This window comes from Xiphias gladius, chromosome 9 (assembly GCF_016859285.1).
Source record: "Xiphias gladius isolate SHS-SW01 ecotype Sanya breed wild chromosome 9, ASM1685928v1, whole genome shotgun sequence".
NCBI lineage: Eukaryota > Metazoa > Chordata > Actinopteri > Istiophoriformes > Xiphiidae > Xiphias > Xiphias gladius.
Genome location: NC_053408.1, coordinates 8,462,213 through 8,488,311, shown reverse-complemented (window position 1 = coordinate 8,488,311; position 26,099 = coordinate 8,462,213). Strand labels below are relative to the sequence as shown.

The following is a 26,099-nucleotide window of genomic DNA, read 5'->3' as shown; positions in this document are numbered from 1 at the left end:
ACAGAATGTCCCTCTTGAGGGAACTCACATCTAAATCAATCAGTCAACTAACTGTAGCAGTGGGCGACTGGCAGCTTGACAGACCTGCTCTATTCTTAAAGCAAATTCATTGCTCCTGTCCATCAAACATGATGAAATAGCGTAACTCGAATCGAAATATGGCTGCAGGGTAGTGGACAAAGAGGACACAAGATTGCATCATCCACCTTTTCAGCTGACAAACCTTCTAGTCCATAATAATAATAATTTTAATTTTGATGAAAATCCTTTAAATTTGGTAATGCAATGTGATGTAACAACTAATGTGACTATGATACAGTGCATTCAGAAAGCATTCATACACCTTCACTTTTTTCAACTTTTATTGAAAAAATAATTTTTTCCCTCACCAATCTACACGTAATAAAACATAATGAAAAAAGGGGGGGGGGTGAAATTTTTGCGAATCTATTAAAAAGGAAAAACTGAATTGTCACAGTGACATAAATACTCAGACCCTTAGCTATGACACTTCGAATTTAGCTCAGGTGCCTCCCATTTCTCTTGATCATCTTTGTAATGTTTCTATACCTTGACTGGAGTCCATCTGTGGTAAATTCAATTGATAGGGGCATGATTTAGAAAGGCACACACTTGTCTTATATAAGGTCTCACAAGCTGACAACGCATATCAGAGCAAAAACCAAGCCGAAAGAACTGCCTGCAGAGCTCAGAGACAGGATTGTGTCAAGGCACGGTTCTGGGGAAGGCTACAAAAGATTCTGCTGCATTGAAGGTTCCCAAGAGTGTCGTCCATAATTCTCCAATGGAAGGTGTTTGGAACAACCAGGACTCTTCCTAGAGATGGCTGTCCAGCCAAACTGAGCAATTGGGGGAGAAGGGCCTTGGTAAGAGAGGTGAACCAATGGTCACTCAGGATGGTCACACACACACACACACACACACACATATATGTGTATGTGTATGTGTATGTATGTATGTATGTATGTATGTATATAAGTCTGTGTGTGTGTATTATCATTTATACTTAGACTGGTATTAGATTAGGGCAGGTCTAGGCCATACTCTGTATAATATTATTTACAGAGACCCAACGTTTCCCCATGAGCAAGCACTTGGCGACAGTAGTAAGGGAAAAACTCCCTTTTAATGGGAAGGAACTGTCTACCCTGTCATTCAGAGGTAGATCAGTGAAACAGACAATCAAGAAGATTTGTTTAAAGTCTGCCATCTACTCTGCTCCTAGCTGTCCATCTCTGCTCTGGAGAAGCCAACCTGTCTCACACACTGGCAGCTAATTGCTGTTCTCTTGTGTACCTTTTCTTCGTCACTTAACAGTTCTTTTCTTTGTGCTTACTGCTGCCAGCACAGGATGACTGATGATTTGTGTGAAAAGCTGCAGTGTAGATGAAGAGATTCTTTTTTTTTTTTAACTTAATAAAAGCACCAGTTGAAATCCACTGATGTTAACCACTATTAAGCTGTTTGCTGTAGAAATTCAAATTTCAAACTGGTTATGTTACTGCTTTTCTCATGCTGCGAATCTGAACATTTGCTTTCTTTGGCATTAATTATAAAGACAAAAATGGTCAAGTGTTGACACAAACAGCCACGGCTGTACTAGCAGGGTGGAAATATTGTTCTGTTTTTTCCTATACAGTCCATGAATTTGGGTCACATTCCATAATAAATGCTCTCACACAACAGGAATGAAAAAAACACCCCACAGCCCTTGAATCAGTCATTCCTTAAACGACAGCGGTGACTGATCAATATACCTGGCTGGAGAAGGAGTCTGTGAAGTGGAGTGCACAATGTCCTACTTCCTCAGCTCTCCGGTATTGCAAATGGAGGAAATTAATTACATGGCCTGCTGATGGGCCCCTGAAATGCCCCTTTTTGTTTTGATTCAAAGCAAAAGAGCCAGCTCTCTTCCAGGCTACAGGGAACTCACTGCTCCATATCACAGAAAATAGTTAAAATATCTTGGTTATCCTCGTAGATCTTTTTTGTGGTGTTGTCTTCATCCTTGACTGCTGGAGAAGATTAAAAGGCCTTTTTTCTATTGGGCATAACCGTAACCCATTTACAGTGAAAGTCAAACGTTTCCCCGCTTATTTTCTCTTTGAAAAATAGCACAGGAAAATCTTGAAGACACTTGGTAAGACAATTTGCCCCAGTATATGTGTCTGTACTCAGAGAACCAGACGAGGGAAGTCTTCCTGGTTTAGTGTCAGTGGCATCTTTTGTTATTCAGTGCCGTTACATTGCATGACAGCTTAAACATCTCCTAACTGCAGGTGCAACAGTCATGGAAAAATTGTTAAATTCTCAAAGACGAATAATCACTAGATACCCAATTCATAATGTCTTAAATCAGAGGCTTGTGGACGATTGAGGAGGAAATCAACATGTCATAAGACAAAGAGAGAAAGCATATACATACTCTCTAGGTGGGGGAGTATCCAGTACACTACTGACAGCATGAGGCACAGACTCGGTGTATGTAATAATGACTGATAAGAGAACACAGTGTAAACAAGTGATTATCCCTGATTCATTGTGCAGGTGTGTAAAGTAATACAGCATTGTTACCTCCCCACACAGCCAGAAACACGGAATTTGCCTGCAGACTGTGTTATCTGTGACAGTAGTATATAAAAGATTAGCACAAGTGGAATGTGCACAGCACAAACAGTTTGCTGCTAGCCTGCCTTTACAACCACAGAGCCAGAGGAAAAGAGACAAAGCAAGCAAGCTAGGTACTTTTGTTTCATTCAAGGAGTGGGGAAAATATAAAAATGAGAAACAAAATGACAGAGTGGACTGAAAACCCTGCGAAGAAGAGACTTGGGAGACCTTCAGAATAGAACAGCACATTCTGTCCACAGTGTCCTTGTGTGCAGCTGCCCAGGAGTGCTTTCAACCCACTCTCACGAACTGATTTCAGCCATCCAATGTCTTACTGAAGAAATGGATTGTCATTCAGGAACAAGCCTGTCCACACAGCATTATCAAGCCATTTCCCCTTTAGCACCATGTACGGATCCTCCAAAGCAAGTTAGCTGTTTGCTTTATTATTTATTTTTTGCTAACGACTCAGTTCAGACTGTAAGCTGAATGTCAGTTCTGCCCGCAGACTCAGGCATTTTCCTGTTAAGGGACCTCTTAACATATCCAAGAGACGGGAAGTGGATTGTGGTTGGAGTACAGCAACAACACAGGAAGTATTGTCGGGGCATGAGAGTGACAGAAGCAGTCAGAAGGAAAAACAAAGGGGGTGTCATCGCTGTGTCAGCTGGAGAAAAATATTTTTCCACCAGGCCACTCACAATAATTAAAGTTCAGACTGAGGCCACTGCACGGGTATACAGCAGTGAGACTCAGCCTGACACCGAACCAACCTCGTGATTGGTTGAAGCGGGCTGACACTGCCTCATCCAGTTTAATTTGCCAGGGGATCTTACAGGGGTAACGGCTCTCTCCATAAACTGTGGATTCGACTCATATTTGTACGTTATTAATATTAGTATTACTTTACAAGCAGCTCCTTTGTCAGAAATACAAGAGAGGAGCAGCAAGCGTTTCAAGTTAGAGCACAACCAAATAAACTCAGTTTTAATAAAGAAGACAGTCAAAAATAATTGCAACAGCAATCTGATTCATGCTGCACACGCTTCGAGTAGTTTTCTACACAGCAGCAGAGCACATTGAAAGGATTTGGTTACCTGGCTGAGGAGTTGGAGGAGTGCATGTCACTCACACCCCTTTATCTAACAGCTCACTGTGGCTGGGTCCTTCTTTTTCTGTTTACTCCCTTCAAAAAATGAAAAATGACCTGCTCATGAAAAAGTGCAGAAAATGAGCCTCCACCATGTTTTGCTAGCTGAATGCTTTTAATGTGAACCAGCGGCAGTAGGTAGTGTTTACTTTGCATTAGAAGTAACTTAATACGTAGAGCGAACGGTAAGTTTATGAGTGCATTGGATTACATGCATGTATGTAATCGGTAAATCTCGTGTGTGTGTGTGTGTGTCTGTGTGTGTGTGTGAGGGGGATCTGAATCGTGAGAATGGCAGACGCCACCATTAGCAATAAAAAATACTATATGAGGCAATTACTGAATAAACATTTTATTACTAACCATAAATACTATTAAAAATGGAGCTTGATTTTATGAAAATCTTAAAGATTATGAATAGATTAAAGATTATAAGTGCAAGAAAATACTGATTACTGCAATTTAAAGTAAATGAGGTCGTCTTGTGATGAAGACATCTCAAAATGCATAAAGTAATGGTGAGAAATTGCAAATGAGCAGCTGATTGTGCACCTTTTGTCCCTCTAAGAACATAAGAAACTGTTGAACTCTGATGTGTTAAAACCTGATTTTCAACAGGATTTTATATTGTTGATTTATTAAAATCCCATTTTAATCCTCAAAATAAATACTGATAATAATAAAAATGAAAATTGTGAGCCTAAACTACGGAGTATCTTCAAATAAATGAAATCAGTTTAAAAAAGCATCATTGGTGGGAATAAATGAAGTGAGAACCGAAGTAAGCTACTGAAGCATGAAATTAATCCTTACAATAGCTTGGGAGTGCAAGAAAAACATCGGTAAATAGGATTGCATTGTGCTAGGCCTCTACAATGTAGAGCAGGAGCCATATGACCTGTCAAATATGTCACTTCCTCTTCTAACCCCTTATGGTAATAATGTAAATCACAACCATGTAACACCAGCAAAAAAGAAGATCGGTACTCACTGTGGCTCAGAGTGGATTCATGGATCATATTACCCAGGGAGAAGACATCCATCACATTCCCCTAGATCACACACACTGTCAACCAAAAGATCAGAATCTAATCTCCAGGAAGTCAGGCAGCAGGCCCCCCCGGAGACACAGAGACCAGGACCTGACCGTGACCCGACTGAGGGGCCGCCGGGTCAAATTATCAACACAGCCCTCAAACACTCTCACTGCAGAGGGGGGTGACGTGGCCTCTGCCCTATCTTCATACTGCTGCTCAGTTGGGATCTCAGGCGGAGTCCCAGTTCAGCACTTTCTTCCATCTTATCTTTTATTCATTGTTTTAATTTCACTTCCAGCCTCCCACAGCCATGGCTTCTTCTGAGGTGGATAAGTGCTTATGGTGGTGTCATTAAAAACTGCAGAAAAACAATAGCTGCCATTTAAATTATTGATAGCGGAAATGGATATGTTGTGAAGAGCATGGCGTGTTCTGGTCTCTATGCACACAATGATGCTAAATTGGGACTGAATATTATAATCCAGAGATATGAGGAAAGTTGAAAGGTCCTCTATCTTCTCATGGATGGCAGCTTACTTTATGAATAAACAATGGCAATTTCATTTGAAGAGCTATATCTTTAACACAATCAATAATCAAGGATTTCATGTGAATGAAACGGCTTCAGATTCGAGGTACATATGCAAAACAGTGCCGTGTTTGCACATCAGCTTCCAATGAATAATTTATCAGGATGAACTTAAATGTGTTGTGTCTGTAACTTATTATCTAACTTTAGAAAATGTATACCCTGATGAATTCAAATAATTCCGGAGACATTCTTGTGTGTATTTCCATGTTTCCCTACTGTTTCTGGAGTCAGTTTTTTGGCACAAGATCTTTCTAACAGTGATCTTCCAGTTACTTTAATTCAGTTTCTCCATTTTGTCTTTTGTGTAGCATTTTGTATCATCTGTCAGATGTTGCTGTCTCTTGATGTTGATTCATATTCTTTGTTTGTGAATTATTAATCTGTCTTGCTGACACAGTTTAGCACGTAGGTTGAAATAAAAGAAGGCAGCGAGAGAGTTTCAGAACGCTGACTGACAGAGGAAACGGGAAAGTGGACTAGAAGATGTGGAATACCACTTTGATTCATCGACGGTCAGTGCTCTGTAAGAGGATTGCATGTTTTGGGGATTTCTGAAAGATGTGCCAATAGGTTTTTCATCCCCTTGAGGTCAATCTCTCATGTTCTGGATCGCCAATAATGTGGGTGTCAATTGCAGCCTGTAACATTTATATCGAACACCATTAGCAACTCAGCAACATACCTGTTTTTCCTAGAAGGTGGATAAAAAAAACAAGGCTTCCCACAAACTAGAAAGGGAAAGTGTCAACCGTTAATTAATACTTTACTAGTATAATGATAAGAATAAGAGAGAGACACTGGAGACAACACTGAAAACAACTGCTGATGCTAGAAGTTATCCCTTTACCTAATCTGACCTCTTCCTTCAGACGTCCACCTTTTCATTTGTCCAACACCAACACCTGCCCCTGCTCGCCTGCCCACTCTCTTTACAAGACCTGACAGGCAGGCTCTCTACATGTAGACCAAAGTTCAATCTACTGTTAATCTTCCTTTTTGACAAGAAGCAGACAGACCTCGGGAAAAGCAGTTGGTAATTAATCCAATGGGAATGTTAACTGTTTCCAGTGGAGTGCCTCTGAGCCCACGGAGCAGCATAAATGGCTCACAGAAAATTTAGGAGGAAAATCATAGCAGTTGTATAGAAAAGAAAAACAATTGTGTGGATAAGACTTTTAATACTATATTTACATTTAAAATAATATTGCAGTTGTAGGGTATTTTTCCATCCACATGTTGTTGCCCTTTGATGACCTTAACATTTGTAGGACACATCTGTAAACACTTCTGTGCTCTGAATTCACAGTGCACAAGTCAGTAAACTGCTGCTAAAGTCTGACTTTATGGCACATCTGTGCAACATATAAATACAGTGCATATTTTGATAAACACTCAATGGGACTAAAATGAGAGCTAATAAAGTCGAGAAATTCAAATCATAGATCAGAGTGCTCAGAATATATGTTCCCAACAGAAGGCGTTAGCAGTGAACATAAAGTGTGAGTGGCCAAAAACATTCAACAAACATGAATGACTGAGCCTGGGAAAAACTAAACTGTAAGGCATTTATTAGGCACCATTTAGGCGATAAATCACTGTTGGGCAAAAATCTTGCATCCGCCAGGCAGTGGTTCCCAACGTCTCTGGCTTGTGACTAGAGCTGAAATGATTAGTGTGTTGGATAGCACTAAATACACTATAATAATAGCCTATTTTTGATAACTGAGTAATCATTTAAGTCATTTTAGCCATGCTAGCAGCATAGCTCTAGGGATGGCATTGTCTGTCTGTCGGCCCACCACTTTGGCCCAGACTGCAATATCTCAAGAATTAGTGGATGAATTGCTGTGAAATGTCGTACAGACATTCATGGTCCCCAGCAGAAGAATCCTACTGACACTGGTGATCACCTGACTTTTCCTATAGCGCCACCAGCAGATTGACATTTGTGGCTTTGGGTGAAATGTGTGGACAAGTAAATGGATTGCCATGAAATCCGGTTCAGACATTCATTTCCTCTTCAGGATAAATTGTAATAGCTTTGGTGTAATAGCTTTGGTCTTCTGACTTTTCATCTAGCGCCATTATCAGGTCCCAATTTTAATTTGTCCAATACTTTGCAGATATTTGGTCCTAAAACAGACAGTTTTCCTGCTAAACATTAGCATGCTGCTGATGTTACAGTGTAACCCGTGCACATTTTATAGACCAAAGGCAGTTAATGGAGAAAATAGTTTGCAGATTAACCCCTAATGAAAATAAGCTTTAGCTGCAGCTTTACTTGTGACCCCTTAAAATGAAGGTATGTAGACTTGCAACCTCTCATCTCAGCCTGCAAGCACTTACAGGCTGGAACCAGTTCAATCACAGATTGATTTTGGACAGTTTTTCATTGAAAGAGGAGGTGAAATTACACAGTAATCCACAAGCAAAAACACAAAGATAGTAAAAAATAAACATAATTTTGTTAAGCATAATTTTGTTTACCTATCCTGTTAATGATCTAACGACCTCCTCAGAATTTTGTGGTAAACCCTTCGAGGTCCTGACCTTCAGGTTGGAATGCACTGTTTTAGAGGTACTAGTGCAGTGTCCGTTCAAAATGTGCCTGTCGGTAGGGGCTGATTTGCTTGGCCTGCGTTAATCCATTTTGCAGCTTTTTTGAGAGTATCATCCAAAAAGCGTCACAGTTGATACTGCACTTCATTGGGTCCTGAGCAATACACCTGCCATGACATAGTTGTGTCCCCTAGCAATGCTGGAGTAAACACGTAACTTCTAGAGTTGGCTGGTCCGCTCCACTCCAATAGTGTCTGGGTGATGGTATAGAAAGTGCCATTGTGGTTGAGTTCTGCCTTTTATTAAAACCCCTGGCATGTGCACGCTGTAAATTGTCCAGGTGCAGCACTGCCCTCGTAGTGAATTTTTACCTTTTTCTTCATGTCAAGTAAAATGAAGAAAAACGATGTTTGAAGCTTTCTCAAAAAAATGCTCATCCAAAAAAAAACTTCACAGTAAACACCGCACTTCCTTGGGTCCTCAGCAATACACCTGAGTGATGCAGTTCAAAGATCTCAAGACCCAAGTGCAGACACACAAACACACACAAAGTTAGGTAAGGGCAATGAAGGTATTTCAATAAATGCACAAAACTGGCTTACACGCAGATGGGCAGATGAGCTGGGCAGCAGAAACAGGGATCCAAAAACAGGTAATCCGATAACAGGAAAACGGGAACACAGAGACACCAGGAACACTAGGAACAAGCACAGGAAACAAAACAGACGAACTGACAAAGTGAGAGGAACCCAGGGACTTAAATACGCAAGGGAGACCAGGGTAATGGGGAAGTAAAACAACCAAATAAACAACAGGTGAGAATAACTAAATAAAACGGCAAGCACAGAGTCCATATGAAGCCATATGAATACTAAATTGCTCAAGCTCGGGGGATTTAATTAAATCATGACTTAATTGTTTAAATCTATCACACTTAAGCCTAATTAGCAAACACTTTTCAGCTTGTTAGCAGCCAACTGTGTGATTATATAAAATTCGGTACTATATATCACTACTACTTAATTTAGGTTAACACAAATGTTGTGATGTGTAGAGGTGTTATTAGTCTTTCATTTATCACTACAGAATGAAAGGGACACTTGGGATGTGTCGTGTTGCTTGTAATTCATTGTTCCCACTGGACACATGTATTTTATAACCTCCAGTAGTTGCCCAGGTGACAGATGAAGATGGTGATGGTACCCTGGACTCATATAAGCTGAAGTAAGGAAACTATGGGGAGCTCATTTGTTAAATCAAATGAGGCTTGAGAGAAACTTTCTTCCCAGTTGAGCGGTTCCCCCTCTGCTGTTTCTCAACTTCCATCAAGTAAACTTGTTTACTAATAGTCTGTGACAAAAGCTGGAGGAAAACCTGAGTAGGTACCAAAAAACAAACCACAATCTTTCTCAAATGCTGCAGTTGTGAGGATTACCGGAGTAACTCGGCACAGTCAGAGAAATTTTCTCTCTGTTGGCACCCAGCAAGGCACCATCTCCACACAGTGAACTGAAGAAAGTCAGCGAAATTATTAAAGACTATGATTTTCAATCTGTGGCTTCTATATGTGTCATGATGAGGAGAAGCACCACAGGCTGTGGTGTTTTCAGAACAGCTTCTTGTTTTGCCTCTAGTTCCCGGCTTTCCTAAGGTTCTCCAGGAGACGTGTAGTAATCCTGTGCAGTAGCGTTTCACCCCTAGTTAACAGTCAGCTTTATCTCTTAACTGCGCTGAGCCTCCTGCCAGATAGGGAAATGTCCACGGATTGAGTGTTGGCCTAGGACTGCCAAGAAAATCTGTGAATTAACAAAAACCTGGGCTATTACTGAGTCAGTTGGCTTACTGCTCTGCCGCTCCAGAGCGGGCCTGATTCAGACAGTTTTAGGGAGGCTACTTGAGGGCATCCCAGCGGATCCATAATATTAACTTGGCCTGTCGATTTTCAGCTTATGAGATGCTGTGCTTTATCCTCTGCCAGCTACATTATACACGTGACTCCCCGATAATGAAGGCTTGGACAAATTCTCCAGGCTTAACAGACAGGCAGACAGGTTAATTCTCAAAATTAGGGGTGAAATAAAGAGGTCTCCTTTTAATACGGAGGATTAATTGCATGGTATCTTCATTGTTAAGGTTGTCAGCATGTTCCAACTCTCTCACAGAGGGATCATTCACACTTCAATTTGAGTGTCAGGTTTAGCATAAATCACAATAATACATCAGTACTATTCAGTATGCAGTTCAATCACAACTTTACCTGCTTGGCCACATACCGATAAATGGAGAGAGGGGTAGAGGTGTTCTAAATAAAACAACGCATCCATCTTGGAGTGTGTAAACAATTTCTCTGATCCGCCAAAAGGTTCATACTTGAAGCGGCTGCCTGCACAGATATAAAACTACAGCTCCAAATTAACTTGGCAGGGATAATCCCACAAAATGATAGCTGCAGCGATGGAAAATAACCTTTGTACAAATTCCTTGTGACCTTGGACAGGTTGGAGTTTGTCTCTTCACTGCCAAAAGGCCGGAAAAACGTAAACAGCCTTGCAGGTGCGTCTGACACTTCTGCTGGACATTTCAAGGCTGTCTGGTAAACGGAACTCGATACTGACCTTTGAACTCAGGAAGATGTACAGCTAGGTGGCAAGAGCATGCAAGCTTTTTTGTTTACCAGAGCTGTTGTTAGGGTTAAATGAGCCCCAGGGCTGGTGCTGCTTGCACTTTTAATCACAACCTTAACCACACATCCAGTTACATTTCTTGGAAGACAGAGTAAACAGAAATTGAACTTGTCTCGGTTTAATGATGAGACAGAAAAGATGAGACGGCTGTGTGAAATTGTCAAGAACAATCTCAATAGGCCATTAAAATAAACGCAGACAGTGCAGTACAGTGAGATGGCTGTGGTATTGAAAGGTTTCACAGTTGCTCATTTAAAAGGAGTAACCGGAGGTAATTGGAAAATGAACACAACCCTCTGTGGTGCTGTGCATTGTTGAGGTCCCCACAGGTCTGTGCTGATGCCCATTAGAGTGACATCTGGAAGACAGATATTGGAATCACACAAACACACACACAACCACTAATACTGGGTCTTTCTGCTGACCTAACCTAAAATAATAAGCCTTAACTAAGGGATTCCATGGCAACACATGAAAGGATCCATCACCTAGTGGTGGGGTAAATATAGATTTTAAAAGTTAAATGTGCAAGAACGGAATCATGAATATTTTCCAGTAATACACAATAACCACATACTTCTGTCTGCTTTACTATAGTACCATATTAGACTATAAATAGGACTCCCTCTTTATTTCTGTTTCTTTTTTCTCAATTTTTCTTTCTTCCTTTTCAGAAGATTTTAGAGTTATAAGTCCCCCTCATTTACCAACATATCTTCCTACCCGACCAATAAAATTAGATGTTGCCAGTGTCTTCCAAAACTGCCATTACAAAACAAAGTCATATCAGCGTTTTCTGACTGTACAATCAACTAAAACTACTTGGTTATGGTTAGAGAAAGACTATGGTCATGGTTGCAGGGAACCAGTGTTGGCTGTTGGTAGGATGCAAACGCCACTTTGTACGCCCAACCATCTATCCCAACCTCGTCCCTGCGTGAGTTTTCTTGTAGCAGTGAGACACTGTGGGCCCCCCTCAGACAGAATTGAGACACTTGTTTACATTTTGGCAGTTGGCACCATTAAAGGTGTGCCGAATGAACTATTAGCTGCTCCTGTTTGCAGCATACCCATGGATGTGCAATCAACTATCACTGGATCACTTTGATACTGAAGAAAATGTAAAGATTCTCATGCAAGTTCTGGAGTTGTTCTGAGTGTTTTGTGTTTCCATGAACTGTAAACAAATTTATTTAAGTTAATTTGCAATGGACATCAGAGGTAATGATATCCTTAGGATGCAACAGTCCCACTGAATCTAAAAATAAGTACATCTTGTCTGTGTGTTCAAGATTTTACTGAGGTATGGCTCTGAGAAGAAAGAATGTTGACGCAAATTGTGGAAATTGGGCACTAAAGTTTTAAGGTACCTTAATTGCCTTTCACCTCATGCTGCATCTCATACCTTACGTCTCTCCCTCCACCTTGCATCAACTATAACTCTTCCGCAGCCCCTTGGGCAGGCATGCCTCACAGTTTGAAAAGTTCTGGTTTAAACTAATCAGCTCCTTTTTTTAAAACTTTTTTTTTTTTTTTAAACAAAATAAATCCACTTATTTTCCTGGAAAATTCAGTGAAACCCAAAAATAAGCCTTAACTACAAATTATTTTTCAGCAGTTTTTTATGTTAATAATGAAGAGACAAGATCAGTAATGTGTTTTAATAATAGAGCTATTTTGTCTGCTTAAGTAATATTATCCCCAAACCACACAGTCCCATAAATCAAACTAGTAGCTACATAAGGGGCTGTTCCCAGACTCCATCTATATGGAACAACTGGGTACAGATGGTGAGGAAAATATAAGCCAGTTTAGTTTCCCATTCGTCATTAATACAAGCACTGACCCCCAACTTGGCAGGGTTTACCTTCTTACTCAGCACCTCAAAGTCCCAGCATGATGTCCATATTACACATAGGGTCTCATGTCATTGGAGTGGAGTGTCCTTGAGAAATGCAAATCACAAGTCAAACTCACATGAAAACTCACATACTTTTAAACCCTGTTGGTTTTCATGTGTGAATTATTGTTCTCGTTTTCTGTTCTCACATCATGCGTTGTACTTATTGCTTTATATGCAGTAATAAAAGATATTACTTTCCCCCTGTGATAAGTTTTCACTTTGCATATAGCAGTTTATGAGACATCTTTTCACATTTTGAATTGTAATTTAACAATGTGAGACATCTCAGATGAAAATGTCACTAAGGGAAGTTGGAAATTTAATGTTTGTGACTCCCAAAATATTCTCAGAAAGCATGTGTGGTTTGAATTTACATAAAGATTTGTTTAACATGGTTTTTTAAAAGGGATTTATAAATGTCTCAGGTGCTGCGTGCTGTTAAATGACTCTTCCCTTTGTTTACTAGAGCCAATAACATTGGAGAAGAAAACCATGCATGTCATTCGCTAGATAAAGATGAGTAATGTCTGTCAGCATGTTAGCTTAATCACTAGAAGCTCATCAATCACGATCACAAATAGTCTCAGACCACTGCTTCAGTCAGACACACAGCATCTTCTGGAGTGGCTGCTCCTACGCAGTCACATAAATCCTGCCTGGCGATCCATGACTCTCATCAGGAATACATAACATAACTTCATTGGAGGATCGATCCATCGATGGGCCGTCGCATGCGCCATTATTTTTTAAGTCCAGCTCCTACACGAGCGCAGCCGGAAAGCAGCTTTTTACTGTCTTCTGTACAGAATATTCAGTATGAAACTGGCGTCTGCTGTCATTCAGATGTAAGCTCACAAAAACAGCAGACTATGAAACATTTATACAACAAAAGGGGTACTAATGACAGGCGTCAAACTACGGATGGCATCTTGAAGAGCTGACATCTTTTGATAGGCTGCTGAAATGCCTAAAACTTACCTTTTTAAGTAGACACAACAAAACAGCATCTGTTTATGTTGATGCAAACACTTGATCTGCATATGGATGAGATGTACTGTATACATCCACTATAGTTGGCTCAGGGTTTACAGTCTTCAGTTTTTTAACCATCAACGATAACCCTAAAATAATAGTGCTGTAACCAATGATTATTGATTATTCTATGAGTTTTTTTTCCCTACTTAATTAACTATTGTGTGAATGTCAAAAAAAATAATGAAAAGTACTCATTACAAGTTCCCAGAGCCCAATATAAAATCTTCAAATTGCTTGTTTTGTCTGACTTACTGTCAAGTATGCGATTTACAGTGATTTTTAAAATGGAGGAAAACAGCAAATCATCACATTTTAGAGAGATTTTCTGTTGATAAATTGACTAATTGTTTCAGCACTAAGAATAATCTCTAAGCATTGAGGGACTATGGTGATTATCTGACCCAGTGAGGTCAATTTTCAAAACACGCCCAAATACTAAAAACAATGCTACGTTACGGAATTGCTCGATTCCATCAAGTACAATTTATGAAAAAGTTTGTTTTAGCACCAACATGTGGTTGGTAAAAGAAAGGAAAGGACAGTTTGGCATGTGGCGACAAAATCTTGAGATACAAAAGAGGACATCAATTTTGGATCAGCTGACCTTGTTATGTATTAATGTTGCCCGTGTCCACATAGGTTGAAGGCCCATATGGACAGTCTGTGTGCCCTGTGCCCCAGAGGAGCCCTGTCGAGCTGGACGCACAGTGGCCTCTGATGGACACTTGACACTGAGCTTCCTGCAGCAGTGACTAAAATAAAAGACCCCTAAAAGAGAGGTCAAATGCTTCATTTGAGAAACACAGAGTGCTGCTTCAGGCTGGCAGGCTGAAAAAAGAGACGTATCCCAAAGTTATCAGAGCAGGGCCAGAATGTGTGAGTCACTGGAAAAAACGAAAGAACGTAGGGTATCTAAAGCACTAGTTAGAGGTTTTTTTTGGGGGGTGAGACACTGAGGCTCTGGGACAGTCAGTTGCCCTGTCTGGTGCAAAATGTCCCAGACAAGCCTGCGTTCTCACAAAAGACAAATTAACCAAATCTGGAGCAAAAGGAAGATGGCAGGGGGTCAGGTCAGGCAGCACAATGTTTATCATTGCTTCTGATTTCTCATTAATTTCGATGAATCACAAAGCAGTCAGGGCCTTGACAGAATATGAATCCCGTTGCAAATCAGCACCTTTCCGAGGATTTATGAATGACAATAAAGACCGCATTATCCTTTTGGAAATTAAAGCTGTGAATAAACAAGAGCACCAGCTGGTTAAATCTGTTTGACATTAAATGCCGGATGGCAGACAAATTCACATGAAAGTCTTCATTTAGACACCAAGTGTCTCTGCTAATAAAAGCTGCTCCGCTGCAGAAAATACACTGCAATTTTTTTTTTTTTTTTTTTTTTGCGCAAATTACACAAAGACAGTCCTGTAATAACGTGGGAACAAGATGGTCAAATAATGCCAGCTAAATCCCGGGAGCCACCTTCCCGAAATTAAAAAAAAACAAAAAAAACATGGCGCTTATCCAGTCTGTGGTTCTACATTTGCCCAAACATGAGGATATGTTTTATCACTGTCAGTGTCTAATGACCTTAAATCGATGACTCTGAAAAGGGCAACAGTTCTGTGCGTGTTTGCTGCCAGATTCTCCGCAGCTTTCATGATGAAGTGGCCTTAAAAAGGCCATTTAAACTGAATACGCGTCCCCTGAGAAATTTCCAACAAAGCTTTCAATAACAAAGCCATTCCCTCATTGTATTGCAATAATTATGAGTCTACAGATGGTCTATTACTGAAAGACACATTATCACTGGAGTCGCTAATGAAAACCAATGATGGAAAATTTATCCTAAAAACTGCACTTCGTGCTGTGATGACATTTACATGTCATGAAACTCTCGTTGAAAAGCTTTAACATCTTTTCTTTTTCACAACTGATAGAAGAGTTACATCATAAATATTATTCATTCATGGTTCATTCGCCTTTTGCATACTCTCTTTTATGTCGCACGGAGCCCTGCCTCACATTCAGATCTGACATTGTGTGACTGACTGTTTATTCACTTGGAGCAAGTATTTAAAAGAACTATATCAACCCACTACAAAGGACCCAAGTTTAACGCTGCATCTAAATCAAGAACAATTAGCCAGAAACATTATAGCTCAGCTTATCTTGGCCAGAGTGATTCATCAAAGTGCTTCTGTCACTCCGCAGAAATCTGCCGTGGGAGAGATGAAATGAGCTCAAACACAACAGCGTGCTCGCGAGGGGCCTCGCACGCTACACCCAGTCATGGCATTTAAATCATTCTAATCATCCATCCCACTCACTGCATAATAATATACTGCAGTGAGAAAGACGGTCCCCACCGCATTTACGACGCCTACGTCTCAGCTTCCCACACACCCTGTGTCAACTTGCAAGCAAATAGTTACACATGCTAATGTGGCACACGCGCACTGTGTGCACACATCTAACCGTAAACATTGTATGTGCATCATTCGGAATATGTGCTTTAAAACGTTAAGTTCTCTATAGGGCTGCAAGCGATTCTTATTTTCATTATTGGTAGTTTTTCATTAGTCTATAAAAATTAGGGGAAAAAAAAAAAAACCAAATCACTGAAAAATTCCCATCACAAGTTCCCACAGCCCAAGAGTGATGTCTTCAGATTGCTTTGTTTTGCCCAGTTAACAGCACATACCCCAACAATATTCAGTTTACAGTGATACAAGTCAGAGAAAAGCAGCAAACCCTCACACTGGGAAGCCGGAACCACAGAATGTAGACACCAGACATTTACATTGGTGATTGGTCTAAATATAATCAACTACGGCCCTACTGCTCTTGATGAGTCCCCACCACTTCTGCATTTTCACGAAACTTTTTCTCTGATTGGGTTCACTTCTCCGTTTGAGACCCTTGTGGCTACTGTGCTGGGAAGCAGCCACCGTGCGCTTCATTGCAAGCTCAAGAACACTAATCAAAAACCCTCGCCCTACTCTGCACAATAACTTATTCAACTAAAAATAAAGAGGGGAGGAGGGGTGAGGTTTCAGTGATGTGATGCACCCTGAGGGCATGTCTCAACAATTAACCAAAACCTATCAGCCCCCACATGAATATATATTGCAACAGCATACTGGAAGTGTTTATGTCTCCAGATGCGCTCGAGTGCAGCTGAGCCTGGCGAGGAAAAAAAAAATCCCTGATCTGTAAACAGGTGTATGTTTGGGAGTGGGGTTAAAGCATGTTGCGGTGTGAGCGGTGGGAAGTTTAAGTAGCAGGTGCTGTGGATGGCTCCACAGATCCCGGACACAGTAGCCTTCATAAAATCGAAGGATCTGAGTGGGAGCTATGAGGTGCGTCTGTGTGTGCAAGCGGGCGGAATTTCAGCCCAAACCGGTTAAAAAAATAAATAAATAAGAGAAAAAAGAAGAAAAGCACATTTGTATCCGTTTGGTCAACACTCCCAGTCAGTCTCTTATCTGCCTCGCGGCAGTCTCTGGTCTATTTGGTGTCTCAGGTAGGACAAAGGGAAGAGAGGACCACTCCATCCCTCCTGAGGCTTCCCGTGCTCCTATTGGTCAGCGGGAAATCCTTTTGTTTTGGCCCTGGCGGCTGAAGAGCCCCTAACAACGCATCTGATGAATGGAAGCCAAATATTCCTGCAAGGCCGCAAAGAAAATGCCTAAATATCGGACTCTGGGTTGTTTAGAAAAAACTGCAAATCCCTTACAGAACTGATGGCGACGTGATTAGATTTTTTTTTTTTCCCCCCCGATTTCCGACTGATCGTACTCTTCCCCGTTAAATCTCCGCGACCTGCCAGCCAACGTGCTTTTAATTCTGCAAGCAGCAGCTCTTTCTCCCACTTAAAAACCGACGAAGAACTGAGTCAACTCCCGAGTTAGATTAGAATACATAGTGACCCATTCATTCTCTAAGGGCAGCGGGAGCCTCTCCGCTGAAAGGAGCCCGTTATGTGGGGGATTTTTTTTTATATATATATATATATATACAGGGCACACACACAAACACAGACACACAGAGTCAAATCAACCAAAAACTTTTTCTTTTTTTCTTTTTTTTTTGTAACCCACTCGCTCCAGAGACACCGTCACGCAGCCTGAAAACTCGAGGGCATGAACTTCAACGACATGGAAGAGACAGACAGAGGAAGTAACAGACCCCCCCGCCAAAAAAAAACCCCAAAAAAAAACAGAAGGGGGGGGGGTGAAAGCACTCACAGAAGTCGAAATGCACACGGCCAACCAGCGTGGAGACAGCCCGCTGTGTGAAATAAAACCTACCATGAGTTTTCTTCTCGGAGCCGGCAGCGCTCACACGACCACCCGGATCAGACAACTTCTCATCGCCGGCTCGTATGTTTCCATTCCGGCCACCGCTCACGGGATCGACGGCATTTGTACGTCCGCGTAATGGTCACAACTCTTTTCCGCCGCCGGCGCTTACATGTGAACAAGTTGCGGAGTCTCTGCGCTGTAACAGCTTCTGCTTTTCTCTCAAGCTCCCGATGTGAACGGTGGGAGTCAGCTTCTCTGTTTCTCTCTCTCTCTCTCTCTCTCTCTCTCTCTCTCTCTCTCTCTCTCTCTCTCTCTCTGCTGGTGTGGTGCTAAGGGTGAGGGGTGAAGGGGAGCAAAAGGGGGAGGGAGCAGGGGTCTCTTTCTAAGAACTGTAAGTCCACGATCTCTACACAAACAGGAAAACTGTCTCTATCTGTTTATAACGTAATATAATGGGAATAAACACATTTAAAGGGTCAGTTCACTCAAATTTCCAAAAAAAAAAAAACCAACAACATATTTTTCTCACTCGCCCTTAATGGAATCCAGTCAAGCACGTAGTTTTGCTTTTTCTTTGGTCAGGTTTTTAGATATAACTTTCAGATATCTGATTCCAATACAATGGAGATGAATGGACTTTCATTTGTGGCTGTTGGGAAGATTATTTAGCTTTTTCTTTTTAACTGAATTCAAACAGTATATTTACAACCTGTTTTTAAAGATTTACATCCTCAGTAGAAACCAACGGGCTTGGGGCTGAGAGCCACAGTCGGGGTAGGAACGTAATAAAGTATTAACAGAATGATTGATGATGCATTGATGGTGGTTTTCTTTCATGGGATTTATCCAGGGGATCCAGAGAGACCGGCGAAGTTGGAAAGAATTGAAAGACGGACTGTTGCATTTTTGGTTTTTGGTCTTTTCGTGAGATTTGTTGACCATAAGAAAAACACTGAGTAATGCAAGCCCCTCTTTAATGTAATTTTTCAAAGCTATGAGCACCAAAAAAAGCTCAATTCATGCCCATTGTACTATGGGTGAGGACAGAAGTCTCAGACGGAAAACTGGGAAAATCAACTAAAGCTATCTGCATGGCTACATACCACTAGAGGTATATGAGAGAATGTTTTTTGTAATTTGGGTGAACTGACCCTTTAGGCTCAGGATTTACTGATATCATCTTCAGCTCCTGCACTAAAGGCAATATAGGTCTCTGTAGGAACAAAGTAAATTCAAGAACACCATAGACCTTCTGTTCCCCAAGTCCCTATCGGACCATCATTGGATTATTGTGGTGCTTATTTCTCAGAGCGTATATAGAGGGTTTGTTTAAAGGGGGGTGACAGTGGGGGAGGGGACATAGGCCACCAAGACAGCCAGACAGCTGCAGCTCGCTGCCTTGTTATTCATAAGGATTTATAGGGGGCCACATTATGTATATATGTTTGTTAGGTTTTCTTTGCTCTGCTTTAAGTTTCCAGTAAGTTAGCGGTATCTACAGTATAACTGCTAGAGCTCAGTGTTAGAGATTTTAGACAATGACAAGGTATTTGCCTCCCAGATAAAGAAATATATACAGAATGCTCAGCAAACCCGGGAAAGTAAAGGGCAGTGATTTCACATTCACTTGACAATGTGTGTGTTTATCTGTTGGTGTTTCAGACAGACAGACAGACATTTTCCCCAACTCTTGCTCAATGAAGTCCAAGAGGGAGATGCATGTGGACCAGAGATGTGGGAGATGATTCATTCTGACACATCCAGACAATTCAGCAGCTACAGGAATCAGAGCTTGACCGTGGTGTAGCCGCATGCAGCTGCAGTTCTGTCTGCGAGAGGTGGCTGGGAAATATCTGGGTCATTCCATGCCAACTAACCCAGAATTCAGAACTTTTCCCAGTTCATGTCATGGATTTTCTTGTCATAACTTCTATAAAATGAATGGGACCTTGCAAAATCCTGTAGCTCTACTCCAGATACTATTTTAGTTATGAATTTAATTTTTGAAATTTGGCCCTCGGAGCTCAATTTCATAATTTCTTGCGAACCAAGAACCCTGAGGATAATTTGCAACATGTGTTCATGCGAATAGTTGATGCTGAACGTTTTACATTAATCAAATTAATAATAAATATTTTTTTACCGAAACAGAGAATCTTTATTTTCAAAAATTTTTACTTTCTTGCAACCATATTTTGATTGAGTGTAGTATTAATATAATTCTATCACATCTAGAAGATAATTGGTGCTGCTGGGGTGCCATAAATCATGAAAAATATACACTTAGGCACATAAGTATTTGGACAGTGACACTTTTTTTTTCGTAATTCTGCCTCTGTACACCACTATGATGGATTTGAAATTAAGCCATCGAGATGCGATTGAAGTGTAGATTTTCATCTTTAATTCAAGGGGTTTATCAAAAATATCACATTAGCTGTTTAGAAATTACAGACATTTATATACATAGTCCCTCATTTTCAGAGCCCCAAAAGTAATTGGACAATTGACTGACAATCAGTTGGATGGCCAGGTATGGTCTGTTCCCTTGTTATTTCTTGACAAATTAAGCATATAAAAGGTCAGGAGTTGATTCCAAGTGTTGCATTTGCATATGGTAGTTGGTCATGGGAACTCTCGATATGCAGTAAAAGAGGCATCAATACAAATGAAGGAGGCCATCATTAGGCTGAAAAAAAACAAACCCAAACCTATCAGACAAATGGCAGAAACTTTAGGAGCGGCCCGATCAACAATTTCTTAAAAAGAAGGAATGCACTGGTGAGCTCAGCAACACCAAAAGGCCTGGAAGACCATGGAAGACAACTAAAGTGGATGATCGCAGAATTCTTTCCTTGCTGAAGAAAAACCCTTCACAACTTCTAGCCAGGTCAACAACAGTCTCGAGGAGGTAGGCGTATCGTTGTCAAAGTGTACAATCAAGAAATGCCTTCATTAATGTAAAAACAGAAGGTTTACCACAAGGTGCAAACAACAGACAACACTCAGAAAGGCCAGATTACACTGTAATATTACGTTCAGTAGTTTATTTCATAGGCGGATATTTATACTATGCTGTCCTCAAGGTTTTCTATCTCTGTGAAAGCTATTGAGCCTGATTTTCAGTGGGTTCAGGAAAATTGCAAGTTACAGCTTGTAATGGCTTGGTCACCTTGTTGTATAACATGTTGTATATTAATTTGTAAACTTTTCTGAACTACTTTCTGACATCATCAATTAGTATCATTTGAAAGCCATAAAAACAAGTCTCATATCATGTTTCAGTGATGGCGCCACAGGTCTGTTACTGCTGTCGCTTAGTCAGTCGGCAGCGTCGTCATCATCAGAAGAGTCAAAATAGCTCTCAAAAGGTTGTTGTTTCCCACATGCTAGTTTCAAAAGAATCCATTACTGCCAGTATATCTCCTTTCGTTGATTGCAATAAACATCTAGCCCAAGGGAGGTTATAGTTTTTTAAGAATTTCATCTTCTCACAATATGAAGTTTTGCAGCTGCCTTCTGTATATCCCGCTCGCAGATGATCCAAATCCATTATAGCTGAGTAAGACTGTTAGCCTCTGATAGCAACAACACTGACGAAGATGGTGATTGTGTATGGCTGGTTGTTTCTTCAGAAAGTCATCCATAGCATATGAGTCAACCTGCCTGCAGCTTGCCCCATGTCTGCAATCAGACATAGCTCTCAGCAAAAGCCTGTCTCAGTCTCTGTCTAGATTAAAGCCCAGTGGAAATTACTGAAAGGAAACAACTCTGAAAAGTCACTGGTCTTGTTTGCTTAAACTCTGTGTGTTCTGACTTAGAAAATTGCATACGCCAGCTTTTTTTGTGTTTCATCACACATTAGGAAGGCGACGGGAGGAAATGCGTGAGTTCATGCGTGGGTCTGTGTTTGCTTGTTCCTGAGACCCTTGTGTAAGTTTTTTTTTTTCACCTTCAAGCCAATTCCAGAGAACTAAATTACCAGATATTTGGCACAGAACCTCAGATAGTTCAGTTCGGCTTTGGCATTCAGTTGTTTCTATCGTCACACAACATTTCAGTATTGCTTTTTCAAGAATGGCATGCCAAAGATTAAAGTGCTAACATTTGGCAGCGTCCTATGTGTGTCATTGCAACGCTGTACTGGTGGCCAGCAAATCAAATTCATGGTGTGGCAGTTTTCCACCACAGTACTGGATTTTAAGCTTTCCAAATTTGACCAGAGAACCACAAAATAGTCTATGAAGTTAGGTTGTCCAAGGTTTCATATATCCTTGAAACTGGAGCGAAAATTATTCCAATCTATAAGCTTTTATTTCGTAGTTGAGTCAAAAATTACTTTGTAGTGTCAGGCTGATTCCCTGTAATAAACTCATTTGTGTCTGTGAGGTTAACATCCATCCGAGGAACGGTGATATTTTAGTTTCCATCTCACCTGAATTGACAGCAGGAAACTGTATCCGTCCTGATTTAATTCATGAGAAATAAAACCAGCATATAGTCTCTGAGCAGAGTTAGACCCCCCAGAGTTCCTCTATTAGGGAGTATTTTTATGAACAGTGCACCACTGTCAGTTCTTAACACAGTTTCTTTGTTTTCTGCATAATTGGAAGAGTTTAAAATGTTTCAAAGAACCCAGCAGGACTGTCGAATAAGATTAGAAATAATAGTTTTTACACATGGCCTTTAGTGAGAGATGTCTGATAAAATCATGTTAGGGATTTCTAAGGATAGAGTGAACACTGACCTCATGCCTAAATGATTGACTGTTTCCACTTAAATGAGATGAAAACGGGATGACATCTATTTGTTTTATCTTCTGTGCAAATGTGTTTGTTACTAAGTCTGGTTTTGAACTCCCCTGAGTTCAGGCAGCTGCTGCCGTCCGGTTCTTTCCAGCTTGGCCATTACTCATCCCTCTCATTCCATGTTGTGTGTGTCAAAGCTGAATGGTGATTACAGTCTGACCCTAATGATATTTGGGTAAGTTATTCAGCACCAATATAACTGCTGAGGAAAGACCATGGAACGTATTATCAGAAATAAAAATTACTAACATTACAAATTACTGACATTTTAAAAACACAGCTGGAAAATTGTCACTCTGCCTAGAAATCAATAGTAACAAGATTTGCCTTGAAAAATAAAGATACAGACTGTTACAAAAAGACCAATATATAAAGATATATGAAAAATTAATATCATAGAATATGTCTATTAGTCTAAAGTTAGATGATGAGAAACAATAGTCTCAGAAATAATAGATATGTAATTTTGACTTTGTCCCTAATTGGTCATACCATCGTAACCAAATGAAAACTTTAACCTTATGCCTTTAGCCTTAAAACAGTATTAAAACAGTATACTGTATATCTTGATGTTAAATCTAATGAGTATTGACTTCTCTATCCTGTCTGGGGCACTCAGACCAAACTCAGTTAATTCCTAGTGAACCTGAATCAACGTGTTGATGTTTGCTCCCCCACAATATCCGCTCTTGCAGTACAGTATCCTCTATAACACGATTAACGTTTTCTATGGTTATTTTTAGGCACTCACAACACTTGGTTAAGGTTACTCTAAAGGGTGTGGTCATGGTACAGTACCTAAAAAGACAACGGTGACCTGAAGAACAACATAGGACATGTTGACTGAATAACCATTTTAATACTCTCTGTATCCTAAAAGGGTAATTCCACCAATTTTACACATTCAACTCCTTTAACAGGTCTTGGGGAGTACCACTTCATGGGCGAAAAAAATTGTATAAAGCCTTTTGGAGCTCCTAAAGTGACATCACTTTATGCAGCATCAGTTGGGGTTTAAGACCATGGTTGTATTAAGGAGAACTGGATACCGTGTTCAAAGACATCGCCCTAGCCATTCCTCTGAAGGTTTCTCACTGAGCAGGACATATTAAGAAAGCTGAATCCGGTAGAGCTACTCAGCCATGCTGCTAATTTCTCCCAGTGGGCACTCATGGTATTGCAACAAAGAATTCTTCTGCGGCCCAAAAACCATTTCCCCATAAATTACCGTTATAAAAGACATGTCTTTAAGACTCTTGACAGGACACCTCCACCTGCAAGCAAGGTTGGTTATTACTCTTTCTATCATTCATTTTTAATCCATGGAGGATTTATATTCATAAAACTTTCCCGAGTCTCGAAAATGTTTATTTGCATGACGACATCCCACTGTAAAGTCTGTGTGCCAAGCAGGAACATGCGGGTGAGGCCAGTGGGGGAACACTAATGCATTTGTGCAGTGGGTCGCACAATGCCGAAGCAAACCTGGAAGCTAGAAAACTTTTTCTGGCCTATGCGCCAGGCGAGCAATTTTCATTAACGTGAGTAGCCCGTATCTTATTTTGGGTATCCAGTTCCTGCTGAGCACATCTGCTGAAAAAAGTGATTCTGTGGGCTTTTGCATTTTTGGGCCCATAGAGCATGGTCAGTAGAGTCCTTCTCCACATAAGCTGGTTAAGAGCTTCAACTGGCACAGCCAGCTGACTTCCTTTTGGCTCTCTGCCCACATGAATGGGATAAAACAATTTATGCGTACAGCTCTTCTAGATTTTCCAGGTGGCTTGGACTGAACTCATCGAGTTCCAATAACACAAAGGGTCATTTGGTGGGGTTCGTGATGCTCGGGAAAATGTATTCATTCAGCTGCTCCTTTTCCAATGACTGTGGTTAGAAAAAAAGGCCTTTTTAAGCAGCATGCATCACATGATAATTGCAGAAGCTGTAGTTACCACGTCTGGCCACTATGCCTACGACGCTTCACTGCCCACTGCCGTTCCCAGGGGCTTGCGGAATACTAAAAGTTTGAAAATGAAAAGATTCTGGTGGTCTGTGGTTTTAGAAAGAATTGAGCTTACCAGACCTCTGTAGCCCGCTCCTCACTGCTGTTTGATGCTAGCTGTTTGAGGATTCATAAGCTGCTACTAGCATAACACAACCGAACCTCCAACCAAACCGTCAGAGGTCAAGTTGCATTTTAGGTAATTATAGGCGTCAAGGAAGAGGAATGCATGGAATAAAAAAGACGATACCTCTGGTTCTGCTGCATCAGTTTTGATCCTTTTTTCGTAAACTGTCCAATGTGAATCCACCAATGTTATAGGAGAGAAATGCTAAATCGGTGGGGTACTTTTAAACAAAGTATTCTTGTTGGCTTATCTCAGTCGTGCACATTATATGCACTCCCACCATCTCTGTATGGCTTTAACACACTACAAAAACATAGTGCTACTGGAATATGTTCGGTAGCACTTACCACTGAAAATACAGCAATTAAAATTCCCTCAAAACTTGGCAAAACAAATTAGTAGTACATAAATGTACTTTCTAGGAGACAGTACTTGTTAGTATGATCAGTTCGTTGTGGTTTTGGTTTTTTCATGTGTTTTGTAGATAGTAAGAAAAATACAGAATATAATCAGCCTGGTCCTTTAAGTAGTTTTAAACCTGAGAGTCGTTAAATTCTCTCAACCCTAAAAGGTTTTTTGATACAAAAATCCCCAAAGCCGGCTTTTGGATGTTTTCATCTGACAAGAACTAAATTCTCAGAACTGGTAAAAGAGACATGACATTACATTGTACTTAAAGAAACTCAACATTTTTTGAAATCTGGTTTGATATGGACAAACATCATATGAATAGATAATGCCAAATCCACCTATGGCCTGTCACAGAGCAGGTTAAATTTATCACCATCAGACAATGTTGTTCATAGGGGATCGAAGTTCCTCTAAATTAAGATGACTACGGCTGATGTGTGCTTAACCCAGATCAAAAGGGAAATCATTACTGCATGTGTTAATCTGCTATAATGTGCTTTGAGATATTTGATTCAACAATCAGAAGGAGACATCAGTACCTGACTCAACAGGGAACAGTGCTTCCTCAGCACTTCAGCAAACAGGGATTTTCGATCGAAGCTGCCGCACTCCATCATCTTGGTCATAATTCTCTCTGCTCTGGAGGCTGCTCTTTTCACATCAGTGGACGATTGGAAAAATTTTATATTTCTCTAACAATACTCAATAGAATCAATAATCTGCGTCACGTGTCGACTAAGCTGAGCTCCAAGAGTCATCGGAGGGGAAAAACACAAGAGTTTTCACCTTGGAATACAAGTTTGATATTTGAGAGCCTGCTTGTGTTTGTAGCTGCTTTTTGTGGAAAAGTCGTTTTTTG

General features: G+C 40.6%; 1 protein-coding gene and 1 long non-coding RNA gene across 4 annotated transcripts in view; one reads left to right on the top strand and one right to left on the bottom strand.

Moving 5' to 3' along the window:
- The window catches only part of LOC120794385 (carbohydrate sulfotransferase 15-like), a 34,497-nt gene extending 16,490 nt beyond the window's left edge, over nucleotides 1-18,007 (bottom strand). For 2 of the 3 annotated variants that reach the window (XM_040135421.1, XM_040135423.1), the window contains exons 1-2: nucleotides 17,902-18,007; nucleotides 8,572-8,666 (exon numbers count right to left, since the gene is read on the bottom strand). The gene's annotated coding sequence lies outside the window, so the exon portion shown is untranslated. The remainder of the gene's footprint in view (nucleotides 1-8,571; nucleotides 8,667-17,901) is intronic. The other variant, XM_040135422.1, reaches the window with a different exon arrangement.
- LOC120794386 overlaps nucleotides 1-20,022 on the top strand; it is a 39,777-nt gene extending 19,755 nt beyond the window's left edge. The window contains exon 3 of the long non-coding RNA XR_005708120.1: nucleotides 19,562-20,022. This is a non-coding gene — a long non-coding RNA (uncharacterized LOC120794386). The remainder of the gene's footprint in view (nucleotides 1-19,561) is intronic.
- Nucleotides 20,023-26,099: the final 6,077 nt, after the last annotated feature.